Here is a 16,911-nt window from a genome sequence, read left to right as displayed (position 1 = left end):
ATATAAGAGAACCTTGACAGTTTCACAATTAGACCCAGAAATGGTGCAGTGGGGAAAAATTGTTGGATTGGGAGGACATAGGTTCTAATATCCATTCTGCCTGTAATGACTTGTATTACCATGAATATATCACTCACCTCTCTGTTTCAGTTTCTTCACCTGAAAAGTGGGAGAAATTGAAATTGATGAGCCATAAAAACTCTTCTACTTACAAATATCAAATATGCAACTTTCTTTGCTGAAGTTTTTTTCATATATACCCTATGTTGACCATTATTTGCAATGCTTGACTACCAAAAACTGATAACTATATAAACATAGATAGATAGATAGATAGATAGATAGATAGATAGAGATATAATTACAAATTACTGAATTCCTTTTAGACTTTTTTTCAGCTTTGTTTTTTTTTTTTTTTTGGTTAGAACATGTAATATTTCTTCTCCTTCCCTCAATTCTCCAGAATACCATATATATGACTATAAAATCAAGAGACAGAAGTAGGTAGCAGGGCATTTAATATAATACAAAACTGTGCCCTCCAATACCTTCCCAGATTTTTTGGTACTGCCTTCTTTTTTGACAAGTCAGTTTCTGTACTCACTCTTTTAGGTTTTGGGTGAGAAGCTAGGTGAATTGGAGTTTGCCTTTGCTCTGACTATTTTCTGGTAAATGAATGCTTGTACAACACGTGAAATGAGATTCACTTTAAGTCAGATTCAGCTCCCGAGGTTAACTGCTGCACTCAGAATTTTCTTTCTCTCTTTTTAAAGAGTGTATTTTGAAGGTTGGATTCTGTCAACTAAGAAAAAAGAAGGAAAATGATATTAAGTTCAAAATTGAACTTTTGACCCCCAAATAGATCAGTGTTAAGGATCCATCATGTGGAATTCAAATGCTGTATTCCTTGCTCATTATAAGTAGCCTGCCCACTATATAGATAGCCATTGAGCCATAATTGACCTTGATTAAGCACAAGTGATTAGATACACAGATTTATTAAAAAAAATAAGGTTTCTAAATGATTTTAAAATGGCTTTCTGTGACTAACAGTATTTTTCCCTGGTACCTGATGAATCATAAGTAAGATTGACTGAATAGGGAGATTGTAGGATTCTAGATCTGGAAGTTTCTAGAACTTGAAGAGACTATAAATATCTTGTCCACTTCCTCATTTTGTAGATGAGTAAACTGAATATCATATATTGAGTTGGTTACTTGCCATGATCACACAAGCAGTACCCCAGGATTTACTCAGATCCTTTGATATCAGCTGCTTCTTTTCCACACAATTAACAGATAAATGCATTCATCAGATTTCATAAGCATCCAGATCCAGCTCCAACCTTGGGAATTAAAAATAACATGGAAGGAAAGGCATTTGGGATCTGTTCAATGATTAGAAAACCTCATCTCATATTGAAAATAGAGAATAGAAACATTTTCATTTCATTGTGCTAAGATGATGGCAGAAAATACTCATGATCTTGAGTCAACCATAAATGGTTGTGTGGAGGCTGATGGGAATAGATTTAAAGTAATAACCTTCTTAGGACTAATAATTTAAGAAAAAAAAATTTTCTGACTGTAGTATTTCAAAGGTTGAGGATTATTGAGCTTCAGAAGTATCCTAGAACCTCAATGGTCTTCTTCCTTTTTTGTGATTATGGATTAATTAGAGAAATATTTAGATGTAATAGGAATCTGGTAGTTGTGGAGATTTCATCAGGTTCCTTAGTTTTTCTAAACCTCTACAAGATATGTCTGGGAGCTCTTGTTTCCAAGGGAATTGTAATGATGTGTAAGGGAAATTCCTTGGAGAGATTGTCTAGCATATGTAGGCAGTCTGTAACTAGTTATTAATGACTAACAATGTGGTCAGCTTTTTTTACATTGACTGAGGAGTTAGCATCTTCAAATACTCCTGAATCAGCTTCAACCTTTTCTATTATTTCTTTCATATTTGAGGCAGTTCTATGACTCTCCACTCACAGTATCTGAAAGTGATTTGTGTCTAATACTAGCAGTCATGTGCTATGAAGTTGGAAGGAACAATGCTTTATAGGAACTAAGCTAATGTATGAACTTTTAAATCTTCTCACAGATCAAAATGGCATAAAGGAAATTATAGCATAGTTCCAGGGGTGGAATGTGTGTGTGTGTGTGTGTGTGTGTGTGTGTGTGTGTGTGTGTGCTTCTAATCTTTGGAATAAATATTCCTTCACAAATGTTAATTTATGTTAACTCTTACATGGAAATAAAACACCAGTAATTAACCCTTAAAAATAAGCAGATTATAATTTTCAGGGACTTTAATGAATAGTAATAAAGAAAAGAAAATCAGTTACTTAGTCAACTAGCATTTATTAAATACTTATTATCTGCCAAGTTCTATGCTAAGAGGTTGGGATACAAAGAAAGGAAAACAAACAGTCACCATTCTAAAATAAATTTTAGTATAATGGGGTCACACATTGAAGTAACTATATAGAAACAAGTAATATGAAGGATAAATTTGAAATAATCAACAAAGGAAGAATACTGGCATCAAAGGACATATCCCAAACTTTCAGAGTTTCCTCCTAGAACCCTGAGAGAGAATAAAATCATATTTGCTACATTTTTAATGTTCAGTCATTTCAGTTATATCTGACTCTTTGTGGCTCCAACTAGGGTTTTATTTGCAAAGATTCTGGGTTGCTTTGCCAGTTCCTCCTATTTATTTTACAGATAAGGAAACTGAGGTAACCAGGATTAACTGACTTGCCCATGGTCACATAGTAAGTGCCTGAGGCAGAATTTGAACTCAAGTTTTTTCTCGGTGTTCCATCTATCTAGCTACCCAATTACAAAGGTCTCTGCATCTAGCATTTAAATTCTTATTGAATTTAAAAGAGATATTATTTACTTTCAACTCTTTTTTCACATTTGATGTGTTCTTTAAAGTTTCTATGATAGTACTAAAAATTCTCCTTGCATTTGGCCGATCGTTATGGTTTGAGATAAGTTTTACCCAAATAATCAATGTGCAATTTAGTCCAGTGCATTCTATTAATATACAATTTTATCTTCAAGGATAATTCTGTACATGAAACATATTCATCAGCATCTACTAAAGCATATTGTAACCAAAAATATGTGATGTTGAGCTAGCAAAAGATTCTTAAGCAATCTTTTGACTTGTGTAGTCAATTCAGCTACCTATTTCTAAGTGCTAAATTTCTGGAACAAGGTTCTTTTTTTTGTTTTAATTTCTAATACTTCTACTTTACCACAACCCACAACTGTTTATATATTTATATATATGTATATATGTGTATATATATATATATATATATATATATATATATATATATATATATATCATATTATGTTATGCTAGAGAACATCATCTAATATGTAATATACAAACACATACACACACACATATATATATATATATAATATATATGTATTTGTCTATATATTTATATATATATATATCACTGACTTATTAGTCACCAATGAAGTTCAAATTGCCAAAAATAATATCATTCACTCCTCTTCTACACCTTCATCTTTGGTGAATGTTCTGTAGCACTCAATTTTGAGTATTCTACGTTCTATTGGACAATTTTTTTTCTATATTTCAGAATCATTATGTTATCATGATCTGCTTCTTAACTTTCTAAGTATTCCTTATTTTACTCTATTTTCTTGCAGATCCCTTTCTTTTGGCTTTCATCCAAGCTCCTATTACTGAATCTTTTCTTACCCTCCCCTTCATGAGAGGGTCATGAGTAAATGTTCATGAAAAAGATACAGTACACTTACATTTTGGATTTGAAGGAAGAGAATAGTTTCCTTAGGGGGCAGTCACATCTTGCAATTGATAAAATGTTATGTTTAGAACCTGGAAGGCCTGAGTTCAAATCCAGCCTCAGACACTTACTGATTGTGTGACCTTGAGCAAGTCACTTAATGCTGTTTGTCTCAGTTCCTCATCTTTATAGATGAGCTGGAGAAGGAAATGGCTTATCATTCTAGTCTTTTTGCCAAAACCCTAATGGGGTCATAAAAAGTCAGACATGAAAAGAATGATAAAACAACAATTTGATCAGTAAATTAAATAATGATGACTGATCTGTTCAATGCACATAGGTAAGATAGAGTTAGTTCAATCTACCCCAAATTTCTCCTCAGTTCAATCAATCTTCCATTTAGCCACTAAAATGTATTTTTAAAGCTCTAGTCTGGTCATGTTACCCCATCTCTTCAATAAATTCCAATAGCTTTCTATTGTCTTTACAATAAAATACAAAATACTTTGGAATTAAAATCCCTTCATAACCCTTGATTCCTTTATTTTTCCAATCTTCATTCATCTTGTTCCCCTACACATACTTGATCCAGTGACATGTGTCTCCTGGCTATTCCTCAAAGGGGACATTCCATCTCTTACCTCTTAGCATTTTTTCTGGCTTTCTTCCATGCCTGGAATGACATCCTTCTTTTTGACCATCTTACCAATTTTGCTGATTCCCTGACTTATATAGGATGTCTTCCCCAATCCTTTTTAAAGCAAGTACTTTCTCTCTATAAATTATTTTCTGAGTTGCCTTGGACATGTTTATTTCCATGCTGTCACCTTTAGATTATAAGCTCATTGAAAGCAGTGACCGTCTTTCTTTTTGTATCTCCAGCACTTAATACAGTGCCTGGAACAAAATAAATGTCTATTGATTTATCTATCATAAGTAAAAGCTGGTATAAATTAGTTTGTCTAGAATAGAGAGTATGTGAAAGATCATATTAGATAAAATTGGATTAAAAAGTTAGGATACAGGCATAGTGTCTGAGGTCTTGCTTTCTAAACCAAGGAATTTGCATTCTATCAATGGACAATAAAAAACGAGGAGTCAAATGGTCAGATCCATGCAATTGAAGATAGATTTTGGCAATTGTATGTGGGAAATATTTAATTGGATTTGAATTGGATTCTGCAAAACTGATTAGAAGGCAATGGCAAAAGTCCAGTCAAAAATCTTAAGGATATGACTTAGGATGATGACAATAGGAATGGAGAAGAGAGACAGAATTTGAGAAGTTATTCATATTTAATTTATAGCACTTGACTATCAATTGATTGGATTTTAAAATGAAGAAATGAGGGGAAAAAAGAAACAATGGATGACTAGATGAAAAATGTGCCATTGATAGCAGCATGGGCATTGATAGGTGTCAGGATGATACAAAAAAAAAAAAAAAAGGAAACTTTCATATTAGTCAAAAATAGTGATAGTTTTGAAACATACTTTAAGAGGTAAAAATGTATTATTTTATGTAGATGCATATAAACAAGTAGAAGTTTATATTCTATAAAAAGTTGGGTAAGTACATACAAATGAGTTTCGTTATTACATAAGGCCTTAAAGAAGATCCTCCTTTGAGTTTTGGTAAAAATCTCAGGAAACAAGAAAAAAATATATATAGTGGCAGAAATAAAAAGAAAATTTGGATAGATATTTTGTCAAACTAGGAAGAATACATTTGTTTACTTAATAAAAGCTCCATAGAATATTTTAAATTATACTCTTATGTGCAAAAAAAAAAAAAAAAGAGAACAGATATTTCATTTAACAAGTCAATAAAATAAAACAGTTTTTTTTGTCAATATGACAAGTGCAATACAGATATGATTTAATACCTTTGCCAATGGAGTCAAAGAACTGATATTCCTAATGATTTGCCAATCAAATCTGATATATAATAATATCAACAAGTGAAATACTAAAATTCAAACAAAATTGCATTACTAATTAGTAGGTTTTTTAGAGAAGGTCTTTTCCATGAAACTCCAATGGAAGAAGGACTAGATGAATTCACAGGACTTTTTAATATTAGTCCTGGTGGGTCTGGATGTGTAATGTGAAGAAGGGCAAGGAAGAGGAGAGGAGAAAGAAATGAAGTGGAGGGGAGAAGGGAAAATTTTTTTGTTTGTTTTTTAGTAATGTGGAGTTATATTAGGTTATTATTTCAAGCTTTAATATCTTAAAACTTCATGAACTTTTGAGACAAAGTATATACATTTTTAAAATGAACAATTTTTACAAAATTTTCTTTCTCTGTTCAGATTTGAATACAGAAATGCTTCTTTTTTTATTTTAAAGTTGAGAAAAAAGTTTAAACTTAAAATATAAAATTTGTTTTCCATGTCCCTCATCATTTTTTGCAAAGAGGATTATCAAGCATTTGTCTTGGATAGTTTAAAAATTGATTTATTTGATGCAAGAACCTTAATAAGAAGACTAAAGTTTTGTTTTTTTTTTTTCCCAGCTCTTATCCTCTTATCATTCTTTTCCTCTTTATGATTTTTACAAAAGATTAGAAATTTAGAGTTTTAAGGTCAACATCAAATTGATCCCTGTGATTATACTAAGGGAACAGATGCCCAACTAGATTGAAAAAGGAGAGAAGAAACCTTAGCCTCTGAGACTGAAGGGAAGAGGGATAATATATCTATCCTCAGTACTTAACACACTGCTTTGCATAGAGTAAGATCTTAATATGTGATTTTCAATTCATTTCATGCATGCATCCATTCATTCATATGAGTGATTGAAATATACAGCTTTCTATTTTAGAAAGACTATTCTAGCTGTAGTGGTGGGAGCAACCTTCCCCTTTCTTTTCAGCATAAAAGTAAATAAAATTATTTACATAAACTTTAGACTGTCAACATCCTCATTCTAAGAATTAAGTAGTTGTAATAAGTGTCTTTACTGACTTATTTCATATATATTAACATACATCTTATTCCTTTGCATCTTTCCATAAATTTCACCAAATAGTTGCTTTTTAGGTTATCAATCTTAGTTTAAGAGTAGGAATCATCTTCCCAAGGGTATGAGTTCCAGCTGAGGAAGATGCTTCTTTTTAAAGATTTCTGCCTCCTGAATCTGAATAAAAAGCACTTATCAAATAATACCTTCTAGGAATGTCAAATAAAGGAATAGCTAGATGTATAGGTAGACTTTTCAAATTAGTTATAGATATTGATTTTCCTTTTAAACCATTCAGGGAAATTATTAACATAAAAAATAATACCAATGTATTTTATTTCTATGAATGAAGACTATTTCAGTACCAAATAAAAGTGATGATTATTTCTTTCCTTTTATAGTACTACTTTCCACAAATTCAAAATTCTGCTTAACTTAGCTACCTTAAGATCCTAGCACAAATAACATGTCCCTGGTCAGAATGAGAGACCTACCATCTTGCTTTATTCTCTTCCATTTTCAGATTCTCCTTTTTGTACCATCATTGAGACAACTGTCTTTCACTGAGGTTCGTGGCACTCAAATCTATCACATCTGTCTAAATCCTAGTGGTCAATATCTTTCATGCTATGACATTCCTTTCATTTTTCAAGATGTTCAGTGCCTGACTCAATTTTTCCCTAACTCCCAAGTCTCCAAATACCATCTTAATACAGGGAACTTCAATTCTTAATTTTTCAGTTCTTCTATCAATCTACCTCCCACTACTTTCTATGTTGGTCCACTGCCAAGGAAAATAATTATGATCTTTTTTTATCCTTTTATCATTAAATATTTCATTAGATTTTATGACCACAAATCCTCATTTTATTTTCCATCATGGTCTCCAATCCCTCCCTCCCCCATTTTTCCTCCTGTCATTTGCTTTATATTTATCCGCTGGCAAATCAGCCCTGTTTTTTCCCTCAGTTCTCAAATCTCTTTCCATATTTTCCCTCTCTCCAAAACAGCTTGCCAGATCCCAACTCTGAATTACTTCTACCACCATGCTACTGAATGAAGCTGGAAAATAACACATTTTGATCTCTCTGCAAGTAAGAAAGAAAGAAAGAAAGAAAGAAAGAAAGAAAGAGAGAGAGAGAGAGAGAGAGAGAGAGAGAGAGAGAAGAAAGAAAGAAAGAAAGAAAGAAAGAAAGAAAGAAAGAAAGAAAGAAAGAAAGAAAGAAAGAAAGAAAGAAAGAAAGAAAGAAAGAAAGAAAGAAAGAAAAGAAAGAAAGAAAGAAAGAAAGAAAGAAAGAAGAGAAAGGAAGGAAGGAAGGAAGGAAGGAAAGGAAGGAAGGAAGGAAGGAAGGAAGGAAGGAAGGAAGGAAGGAAGGAAGGAAGGGAAGGAAGGAAGGAAGGAAGGAAGGAAGGAAGGAAGGAAGGAAAGGAAGGAAGGAAGGAAGGAAGGAAGGAAGGAAGGAAGGAAGGAAGGAAGGAAGGAAGGAAGGAAAGAAGAGAGAGAGAGAGAGAGAGAGAGAGAGAAGAAAGAAAGAAAGAAAGAAAGAAAGAAAGAAAGAAAGAAAGAAAGAAAGAAAGAAAGAAAGAAAGAAAGAAAGAAAGAAAGAAAGAAAGAAAGAAAGAAAGAAAGAAAGAAAGAAAGAAAGAAAGAAAGAAAGAAAGAAAGAAAGAAAGAAAGAAAGAAAAAGAAAGGAAGGGAGGGATGAGGGAGGGATGGAGGGAAGGAATAAGAGAGAAAGAGAGAGAAAGTAGGGAAAAAGGAAGGGAGAGACAACAAGAAAGACAGACTGGATAAGAGACAAAGAGAGAGACAGAGATAGAAAGAAACTCAGAGAGAGGGAACAATGTTATTAATAGAACAATTGAATGATACATTTTTAGAGGAAAAGAAAAGTTTTTACTTAAATTACTCTGACTGATGTCAGAGGCAGGATGACCTTGAAAATTATCCAAAAACATTTCAAATTATTCAGAAATGGGTCAAAGGCTTCAACCATTGTCATGATTGTTTTCTACCAAGGGAAAGGTGATAGACCAGTTAGGTAGAATATAGGAGTGGGTCTAATCAGATACCATCCAGACTTGTATAAAAACAATATAGATTTAAATCTCGAATATACATCCAAAGTCATCTAGTCTAAAAGTGTAGATGAAGCAACTAGAGTCCAGAGAGGATAAAAGATTTGCCAATGTCATATAAGTAATAAGAACTGGTATTCCAATCACTCTGATCAAATAAGATCTAGTCTTTCCACTTCTTTGTGTTGCCTATAAGCCTTCCAGCCTTTGTAAGCATTATCTTGTATACCTAAATTCATTGAAGGACATCTAGCTTCTTGGTATCTTCATGGAATTGAAAATAACTGTTATTAAATTCTTGAAGTGATTTTCAGTGATTGAGTTTTTAGGATAATTTGCAAACTGAATATTTGTTGTAACTTACTACTAATGGCACAACTTTTCCAGTATTCTTCAGGATCTCTTGGTTCCATAACTTTATTAAATTCTAATCCAATAAAAATGCAAAGATAATATTCTATTTATCCATTAACTTTCTGGGTAACCAATCATTCTTGGACTTAGAAACATTATTAATAGTGAATTTATGTCATCTATTTTGACATCAGGAAACAGGCAAAAATATTATTTATAACATAAAGCATAAAACCTCAGAAAACAAACTCTCTGCACCTGTCCTTTGCCCTATTTTATGACCTAAAAAACAAGAATGCATTGCATTTTATTATCCTTCACTGCTCATTTCTGTTTATTTGTTTATCTATTGCTCTATTCAGTATCTGGAGTTAGACATGTCACATGCATTTAAAATATGCACTCTGTAGATTGTTAGGCAAAGTGAAAGCTTCCAAATATGAGAAAGAGGCTGCCAGCAGCAACAGTCTTGAGATCAGAGGGTGTGCTCATTATTCCTGAGCCTGGGGCATTTCAGGTTCCTTCCAGCAATTTGTTTTTTCCCCTTGTTTAAACATCATTGAACTTGCAAAATGTTTTGCTTCAAAACTTTATACTATTGCCAGTCACTTAATTTGTTATTTATGTTGGCTCTAAAAGGAATTTACTCCTTTTTTAAGGCATGGCTCCAAAATTGAGGAGACCTTTTTTGGATAAATCTTCAAGATATTTTGAAACAAAATTGTGATAATGGTTCAGAATTTGCTGCTCACTGACAGTATTACTACACTAAGAAGCTAAAGGAAATGTGCTGTGAATTTCTATTTCAAGCATCCACTTATTTTTTTTTTCATGCTATATAACCAATATTTTTACATTATGGATCAGACTATACTGGGAAAACAGCAGGTTTTCAATGGAAGTTAATTTATACTAACAATCTAAAGAACAATGGTGAGGGTACAAGTGTGTCATGCAATCTAGATGCCTGATTTAACCATTTTCTTCAATTTAAATGAACCTTTTTAACTCTTTTATATTACTATACAGAACTGTTTGAATATACAGTAAAATGTTCACAAGTTCTCAATGGTGGGGTGGAACATTTTCAAGGGAGAGGTAATGGAAAGAATTTTTTTTTTTACTTAATTAGATGGACAAATCAATGATTTTCTATTAAGGAGGTGAAGAAAACTATGGTTAGTGGAAGAATATCCATATTTCAAGTACCATTGCCAATTTGGTGGTATTGTACACACATGCAAAAAGGCAATTTTGTTATATGAAATAAGGATTAGACTTGAAGTCAAAGTCCCAGGTTCAAATGATGATTCTCTTGATCAGCTAGATGAATCTGGATGCTGCTTCATTTCTGGTGAAATTTATTTTGTTCATTTTCATTGCTGTTATTGTTGTTTGTCCTTCATCTCAAAGAGTACTATGACATCAGTGTCATATACCATAATGAGGTAGGGTGTCCAATCACCAATCTCACCATCTCATTTGAAGGCTTCTGGGTCTAATGGCAAGACATAAATAAGAAAGATCAGAGATGGCACCCAATGTAGTGGGAAACATTAGCATTTTTAAGATAAGGTCTTTTTTTATTTTTATCTATTGCTGTGCACATTTTTAACTGTATTTGTTTTTTCTCCCTTTCATTCCCCCTCCCCAAACCCTAAGCAGGCTATAGTTAAGGAAAAAAAAAAAAAAAAAAAAAAAAAAAAAATATATATATATATATATATATATATATATATATATATATATATATATATATATATTTGTATATTTATATAAAAATAAACACAGTAGGATTGCCTACTTAATCCATTCCCATTGTGATTTTCAGAATTATGAGAGCCCTCCTCCCTGCTCTAATGCCTCTGTGTTTATTTTTCCTCTGCAATTCATTTGTATAATAATTACCATTTTTGCCTTAACTCTGCCCCAATCTTTCTTTTGAGCTCCCCTATCATTGATTTCATTCTTAAACATATGCCATACATATCTGTACAAAAATAAACATAAACAGTTTGTCCATATTGAGTTCCTTGAAGTTAATCTTTGATATTGGCTCTTATATGTTAAATTTTCTATTAAGTTTAGATTTGGTTGATAAAAAGGCATGAAAATCTGAAAGTTCATTGTCCATTTTTTTCTCATTCAATAATACAGATAATTTTTGTTGCATATGATATTGTGGTCACAGGATTAGCTATTTTGATTTCAGGTCATACAGTCTTTTATTTTGCCTGCTGATAAATCCTGTACAATTCTAATTGTAGCTCCATTGTATTTGAATTTTTTTTTCTTGTTTCTTGCAAAATGTTCTCTTTGATCTGGGGATTTCAGAGTTAACAGTAATGTTCCTGAGTGTTTTTCAAAAAGAATTTTGTTTAGGTGATGATCGTGCTGTTGTTTTTTGTTTGTTTGTTTGTTTTTGTTTTTATTTTTATTTTTTTCCCCTAATTCTACTTCCCCCTCATGTTCCATAGCTCCAGGACAATTTTTCTTGGATTATATTTTTCACCATTGTGTCAAGTTCCTTTTTTGTTGTTGTTGTTATTGTTCACAACTTTCAGGCATTCCAATTCTTATATTTTTTTCTCTTCTGGATCTGTTCTCCAGGTCTGTTTTTTTTTTTTTTTTCCTTATAAGATTTTTCATATCTGGTTCTATTTTTTTCCTTTTTTATAATCTCTTTTTGTTATTTCTTTGTCTCTCATAGCTTTACTGGCTTTCTCTTGTCCAATTCTAATTTTCAAAGAGTTATTTTTGTCTTTGAGACTCTATATCTCCTTTTCTGGTAAGTTACCTCTTTTTCATAATCTTCTTGTTTTTCATGGGCAATTTTTATTTTTACTTTTTAGTTTTTCCTCATCCTCTCAGTTGATTTTGAATTTATTTATTTTTTTTATTTTTTATTTTTTTTTTTTTAGTTTTTCTATAAATTCATTCTGGGAGGAAGTCATTTCACATTACTCTTTAGGGGAGAGTCTTCACTTTTTCCATAGTAAGTTTCTATAGGGGGGGCAGGGTTCTTCTCTGCCAATTCATTTTTTAATAAGAGGTAGGGGTGTAAAAACCTCTAAAACTGGGGTGTGGGGGATGGTGTCCCTGGCTTTATTTCAGCTATCCTTTCTGTCCAGAAATCCTAAGCCAAGAGTTTCCTTCTCCAGCAAGTGCCTGCAGCCAGCAATGTCCATTTCCCCCCTGTCTCTGCACTCACTAGTTGTACTAGTTCCTTCTTGCTGAGGAACTGGAATTCCTAATCAGTTGGGGTTCTCTCAGTATTTTTAGACTCAAACTTGCAACTCCTCAAGCTTTTTTGTAGGGGAAAGTTTCTGTGGTTCCAACTGAGGGTCCAGTCACACCGGAGTTGCTCCAGGGCTTCCCACTTGATATTTCTGTGGAGCTAGCTTGGAGATCTTTCCTTTTCATATGGGTTAATCCTCTTTCTTTGAATTTTCTTGGCTTGTTCCTGGAGGACCCCTGTTTTTCCCCAAGACTTCTTGATTTTTCATAGCCTGTTTGCCCTGAGATACAAATTTATTCTATTTGTGGGGGAAATCAGAACTTGAAATTTGATAACCTACTCTTCCATATTCCCAGAATCCTTTAAGCTAAGGTTTTTAACAGGCCTGTTTGAGTCATTCCAGTGATTCAGGCTAGGTAAGAAATGAGGCAGTTTTTTGCCTAGTTAAAAATATCTATCAATCTTGATGGGAAAGATCAGTGTTTCTCACTTTTTTTGTTGTTGTTGTTGAAATAATCTCCTTAAAAGATATGTAAAAAGAGCATAGCATCAATGGAAGCACATGAAGTGAAGACATGCATTTCTATAGATTGATCTATGAGATGCTAAATGGATCAAGGTCCAGGTATTTTATAATGCCCTTTCTAATTCAGGTAATCTGTGGAAGAAACATAATTTCTACCTAATGTCATCTGAAATATGAATTTTATGCAATAATAACTTGGCAATAATAGCTGTGGACCATATAAACAAAATGTATTAGAACAATACTTCTTATTTACCAGTGTTAGTTAATAAGATGTTCATATATTAAATTAATATTGACTTTCAGATTTACTGGGTTTATCGTAATAGTCTTTAGTATAGTATTGAAATTAAAGGGATTTAAGCAAGAAAAATAAGTTGTATTATTAATCAAGTAGTGCTTGATTGTCAAAAAACTAGAAAGTATATTCCTATGATGTCTTTTATTCTTCAGATAAATTACCCAAAGAAAGTACACAAAATAGCTAATATCTCAGTTCATCATGCTTATAGTTTTACCACTCTAATTGGCAGGATTTTAAAAATCATGTTTAATTTTTCATAGCAGTATCAGAAAAAATTTACTAGAAAAATACATGAAAACCATAAAATAAGTTTACACCCTGGCAGCCCCTCTTAAGATAATGATAGAACTTTTCAGTAACCAAAGGGAAACAATGCTTCCAGTGTATTGCACTAGAAATAACCTCTATAGACTGCTGTTCTAAATAGACTTGCTGACACAAAGTATTTTATCAATACAAATTGTGAGAAGTGGTATCTAGACAGAGTTTAATAGTTACCAACATTCAACATTCTGTCACCAAATTGCTGCGTGTGCATCCTGCATGTTATTGCAGCTCAAATTTTAACCTTACCTCTGAGTAGTCCATAAACAACTGTTTTCAGGAGAGTCAAAAGATAAATATACTTTGTTCACAGCAATAGTAGCTGTAAAACAAGCAGTTTCACCACAAATATGACCTTGCATAGTTTACTTTTTTCACTCTTGCCAAAACCCTTTAGTAGAACTAACAGATCCTTAATTCAATTCTATTGTCTTAATTAACAATCAGTAGTTGAAGGAAAAGAAAGATATTAGCTAGTGAATTTTCGTATCTATTCTTCTTTATATTTCTATAAAGTTTATTTTTGAATTTAAATTTATTTAAGGTTGTCACACAGAAATCTTAGGTTCCAGGTTTATTGTTTCTGGGTCAATCCTGATAACATTCCTTGGAGATTTAGTAGAATCTTTGATTTCACAGGGAAAACATTGTTATTAGATAAGTTATTGACATTTCTTTCATATACTATGTCTATGTGTATCTCATATGCAACAGAGAATAATGTAGGAAAGGGTATATGTTTGTGTAAACATAGGTAAAAAGATTACCATTATAGTTAATATCTCTTTAAGTAAGACAATATTTTAGATAAGTATTTTATTTGTATTCTATTTATATAGGCACATATATGTACTGAGAAAGAAACCATGCATATATGTATATAACAATGGATCACATTTTTTTTTTTTTTTGCATTGTCCTAAAAGCCCTATTGCAATGGAACTTCTTTATAATGAGGTTTTTGTATTTCAAAAACTGCACTACTATGAAAAGATACAAAAATAAACAAAATAAATATTCATTTCAAATATATGCAAACCTTGATATAGCTAAGTTCTGGTTTTTATCATATAGAATATAAATATATACAGAGTTGTGTATGTGTGTTCATATATAAATGATGCTTTAGACAATGGAAGATAGTTTGGAAATAGCAGGTAATTCCTAAAACTTCCAGAGCTTACTGAAGTGAAAGAAGGGGTTGTGGACTAGTGAAAAGATATTAAAATTTTCCTCTTCAAAATGCAAATTAAAGCAACTCTGAAGTACCATTATATACCTCTCGGATTGGTTAAGATGACAGGAAAAGATAATGATGAATGTTGGAGGGAATGAAGGAAAACTACATTACTGATGGAATTGTGAATGGATCCAGCCATTCTGGAAAGCAATTTGGAACTATGCCCAAAATTTATCAAACTGTGCATACTCTTTGATCCAGCAGTGTTTCTACTGGGCTTATGTCCCAAAGAGATCTTAAAGGGTGGAAAGGGACCCACATGTGCAAAAATGTTTGTGGCAGCCCTCTTTGTAGTGGCAAGACACTGGCCACTGAGTGGATGCCCATCAGTTGGAGAATAGCTGAATAAGTTATGGTATATGAATATTATGGAATATTATTGTTCTGTGATAAATGACCTGCAGCAGGATGAATACAGAAAGGCATGGAGAGACTTACATGAACTAATGCTTAGTGAAATGAGCAGGACCAGAAGATCACGTCAACAACAATATTATATGACAATCAATTCTGATGAAAGTGGCTCTTCTCAACAATGAGATTACTATGGCCAGTTCCAATGATGATGAAGAGAGCCATCTGCACCCAGATAGAGGACTATGGGAATTGAATGTGGATCACAAAATGACATTCTCTCTCTTTTTGTTGTTGTTCACTTACAGTTTATTTTCTTATTCATTTTCTTTCCTTTTTGATCTGAGCAGCAAGAGAATTATATAAATATGTTTACAAATATTGAATTTAACATATATTTTATCATGTATAATATATATTGAATTTTTCCCAAATGGGAACACCAAAATTGAGACAAAAATTATAACTATAATTATATTTTTCAAAAATTAACCAAATTTGATAATAATGAAACATTGGGTCATTGGGTCTCCTCTGATAAACTGCAACTACTCTGTATAACTACTCTGTACTTGATGAAAAGTACAAAAAACACTGTGATCCATTGCAAGTTCAACGTTCAAGGTAGTCAATTTTCTGTTCATGAGTCTGATTTACTTCCATACTGCAGACTCTTCCCAGGTCTTCTGGCTCCAGCACACACACACACACACACACACACACACACACACACATACACACACACACACACACACACACACACACACAGATATACATGTATGTATTTTGTGGGTATATATACTCTTGTGTACGTATGGGCTTGCACAAATTTATATGAGTATATATGTGTATACATAATGCATGTATTCATATATCAGATAATTTTAAACATCTAAGGGACATGATTTCATGCAGTTTTAAGTGGTATGGAGTCATCCCTCTTTTATTTCTGGCCCCGAAAAAGAGGGGAAAAAATCTGAAAAGTTAAATGACATCTGTGAAAAATGGTAGAGCTGTATTAAGCATGTCAATCTACAAAAGCAAAGAATTTGGAACCTTTCTTGATCAGCCAAAAATCTGTCTAAATATAGAAAATGATGGCCAATCATGCATAAGTGAAATCCATTTCTGTATGTTAAATGTCAGCAGTGATGGATATTTATAGGGGGGGAAAGGAAGAAAAGGTGCAATGGTAGCATTATAGATCAAAGTTTTGAAAAATGACATTGATATGTTTTGACAGGAAAGAGAAGAATTGAAATATTTTGGAAAGGATAAAAACTGAAGGGAAAAAATTTTTAGACTCTGTACCATGTTCTATGGGCATCACCATATAGAGGTCAGCTTAATATTTTATTCATGAGAGGAAAATGTTTGTCAATTCTACAGAGGCAAGCTTTCCAACCAGGATGCTGAGGGACCCTGAGTTGACCTTGAATGAAGCTTACAGAAATTCCAAAGTAAGTTTTTCTTTGTTTGTTTGTTTTGTATTTGTTTTTGCTATTTCACAGAAGCAGAGTTAGCCAACTCTTGGTAATTCTACAGTCAATATTGATTTTCATATGGATCCCCTTGTTTTCATTTGATTTTAAAACCTGTATAATGAGGGAAATTAATTCTCAGTTATTTGTTAAGACTATGAAAAGTCGGATGGAAATATAAAGATACAATATACATTCTAGTTAAAATAATAAGAGCAGTATAATATGTGTAATAGTGGAAAACAATCAA

The 16,911-nt window shown here is 32.5% G+C and overlaps 1 long non-coding RNA gene across 1 annotated transcript in view; it reads right to left on the bottom strand.

Moving 5' to 3' along the window:
• Positions 1-557: 557 nt before the first annotated feature.
• The window catches only part of LOC141564874 (uncharacterized), a 43,753-nt gene continuing 27,399 nt past the window's right edge, over positions 558-16,911 (bottom strand). Inside the window, exons 3-4 of the long non-coding RNA XR_012488771.1 lie at positions 1,223-1,346; positions 558-802 (exon numbers count right to left, since the gene is read on the bottom strand). This is a non-coding gene — a long non-coding RNA (uncharacterized LOC141564874). The remainder of the gene's footprint in view (positions 803-1,222; positions 1,347-16,911) is intronic.

This window comes from Sminthopsis crassicaudata, chromosome 3 (genome assembly GCF_048593235.1).
Source record: "Sminthopsis crassicaudata isolate SCR6 chromosome 3, ASM4859323v1, whole genome shotgun sequence".
NCBI classification, from domain to species: Eukaryota; Metazoa; Chordata; class Mammalia; order Dasyuromorphia; family Dasyuridae; genus Sminthopsis; species Sminthopsis crassicaudata.
The sequence above is the reverse complement of the archived record's forward strand: the minus strand, read 5'-3'. Positions and strand labels throughout refer to the sequence as shown.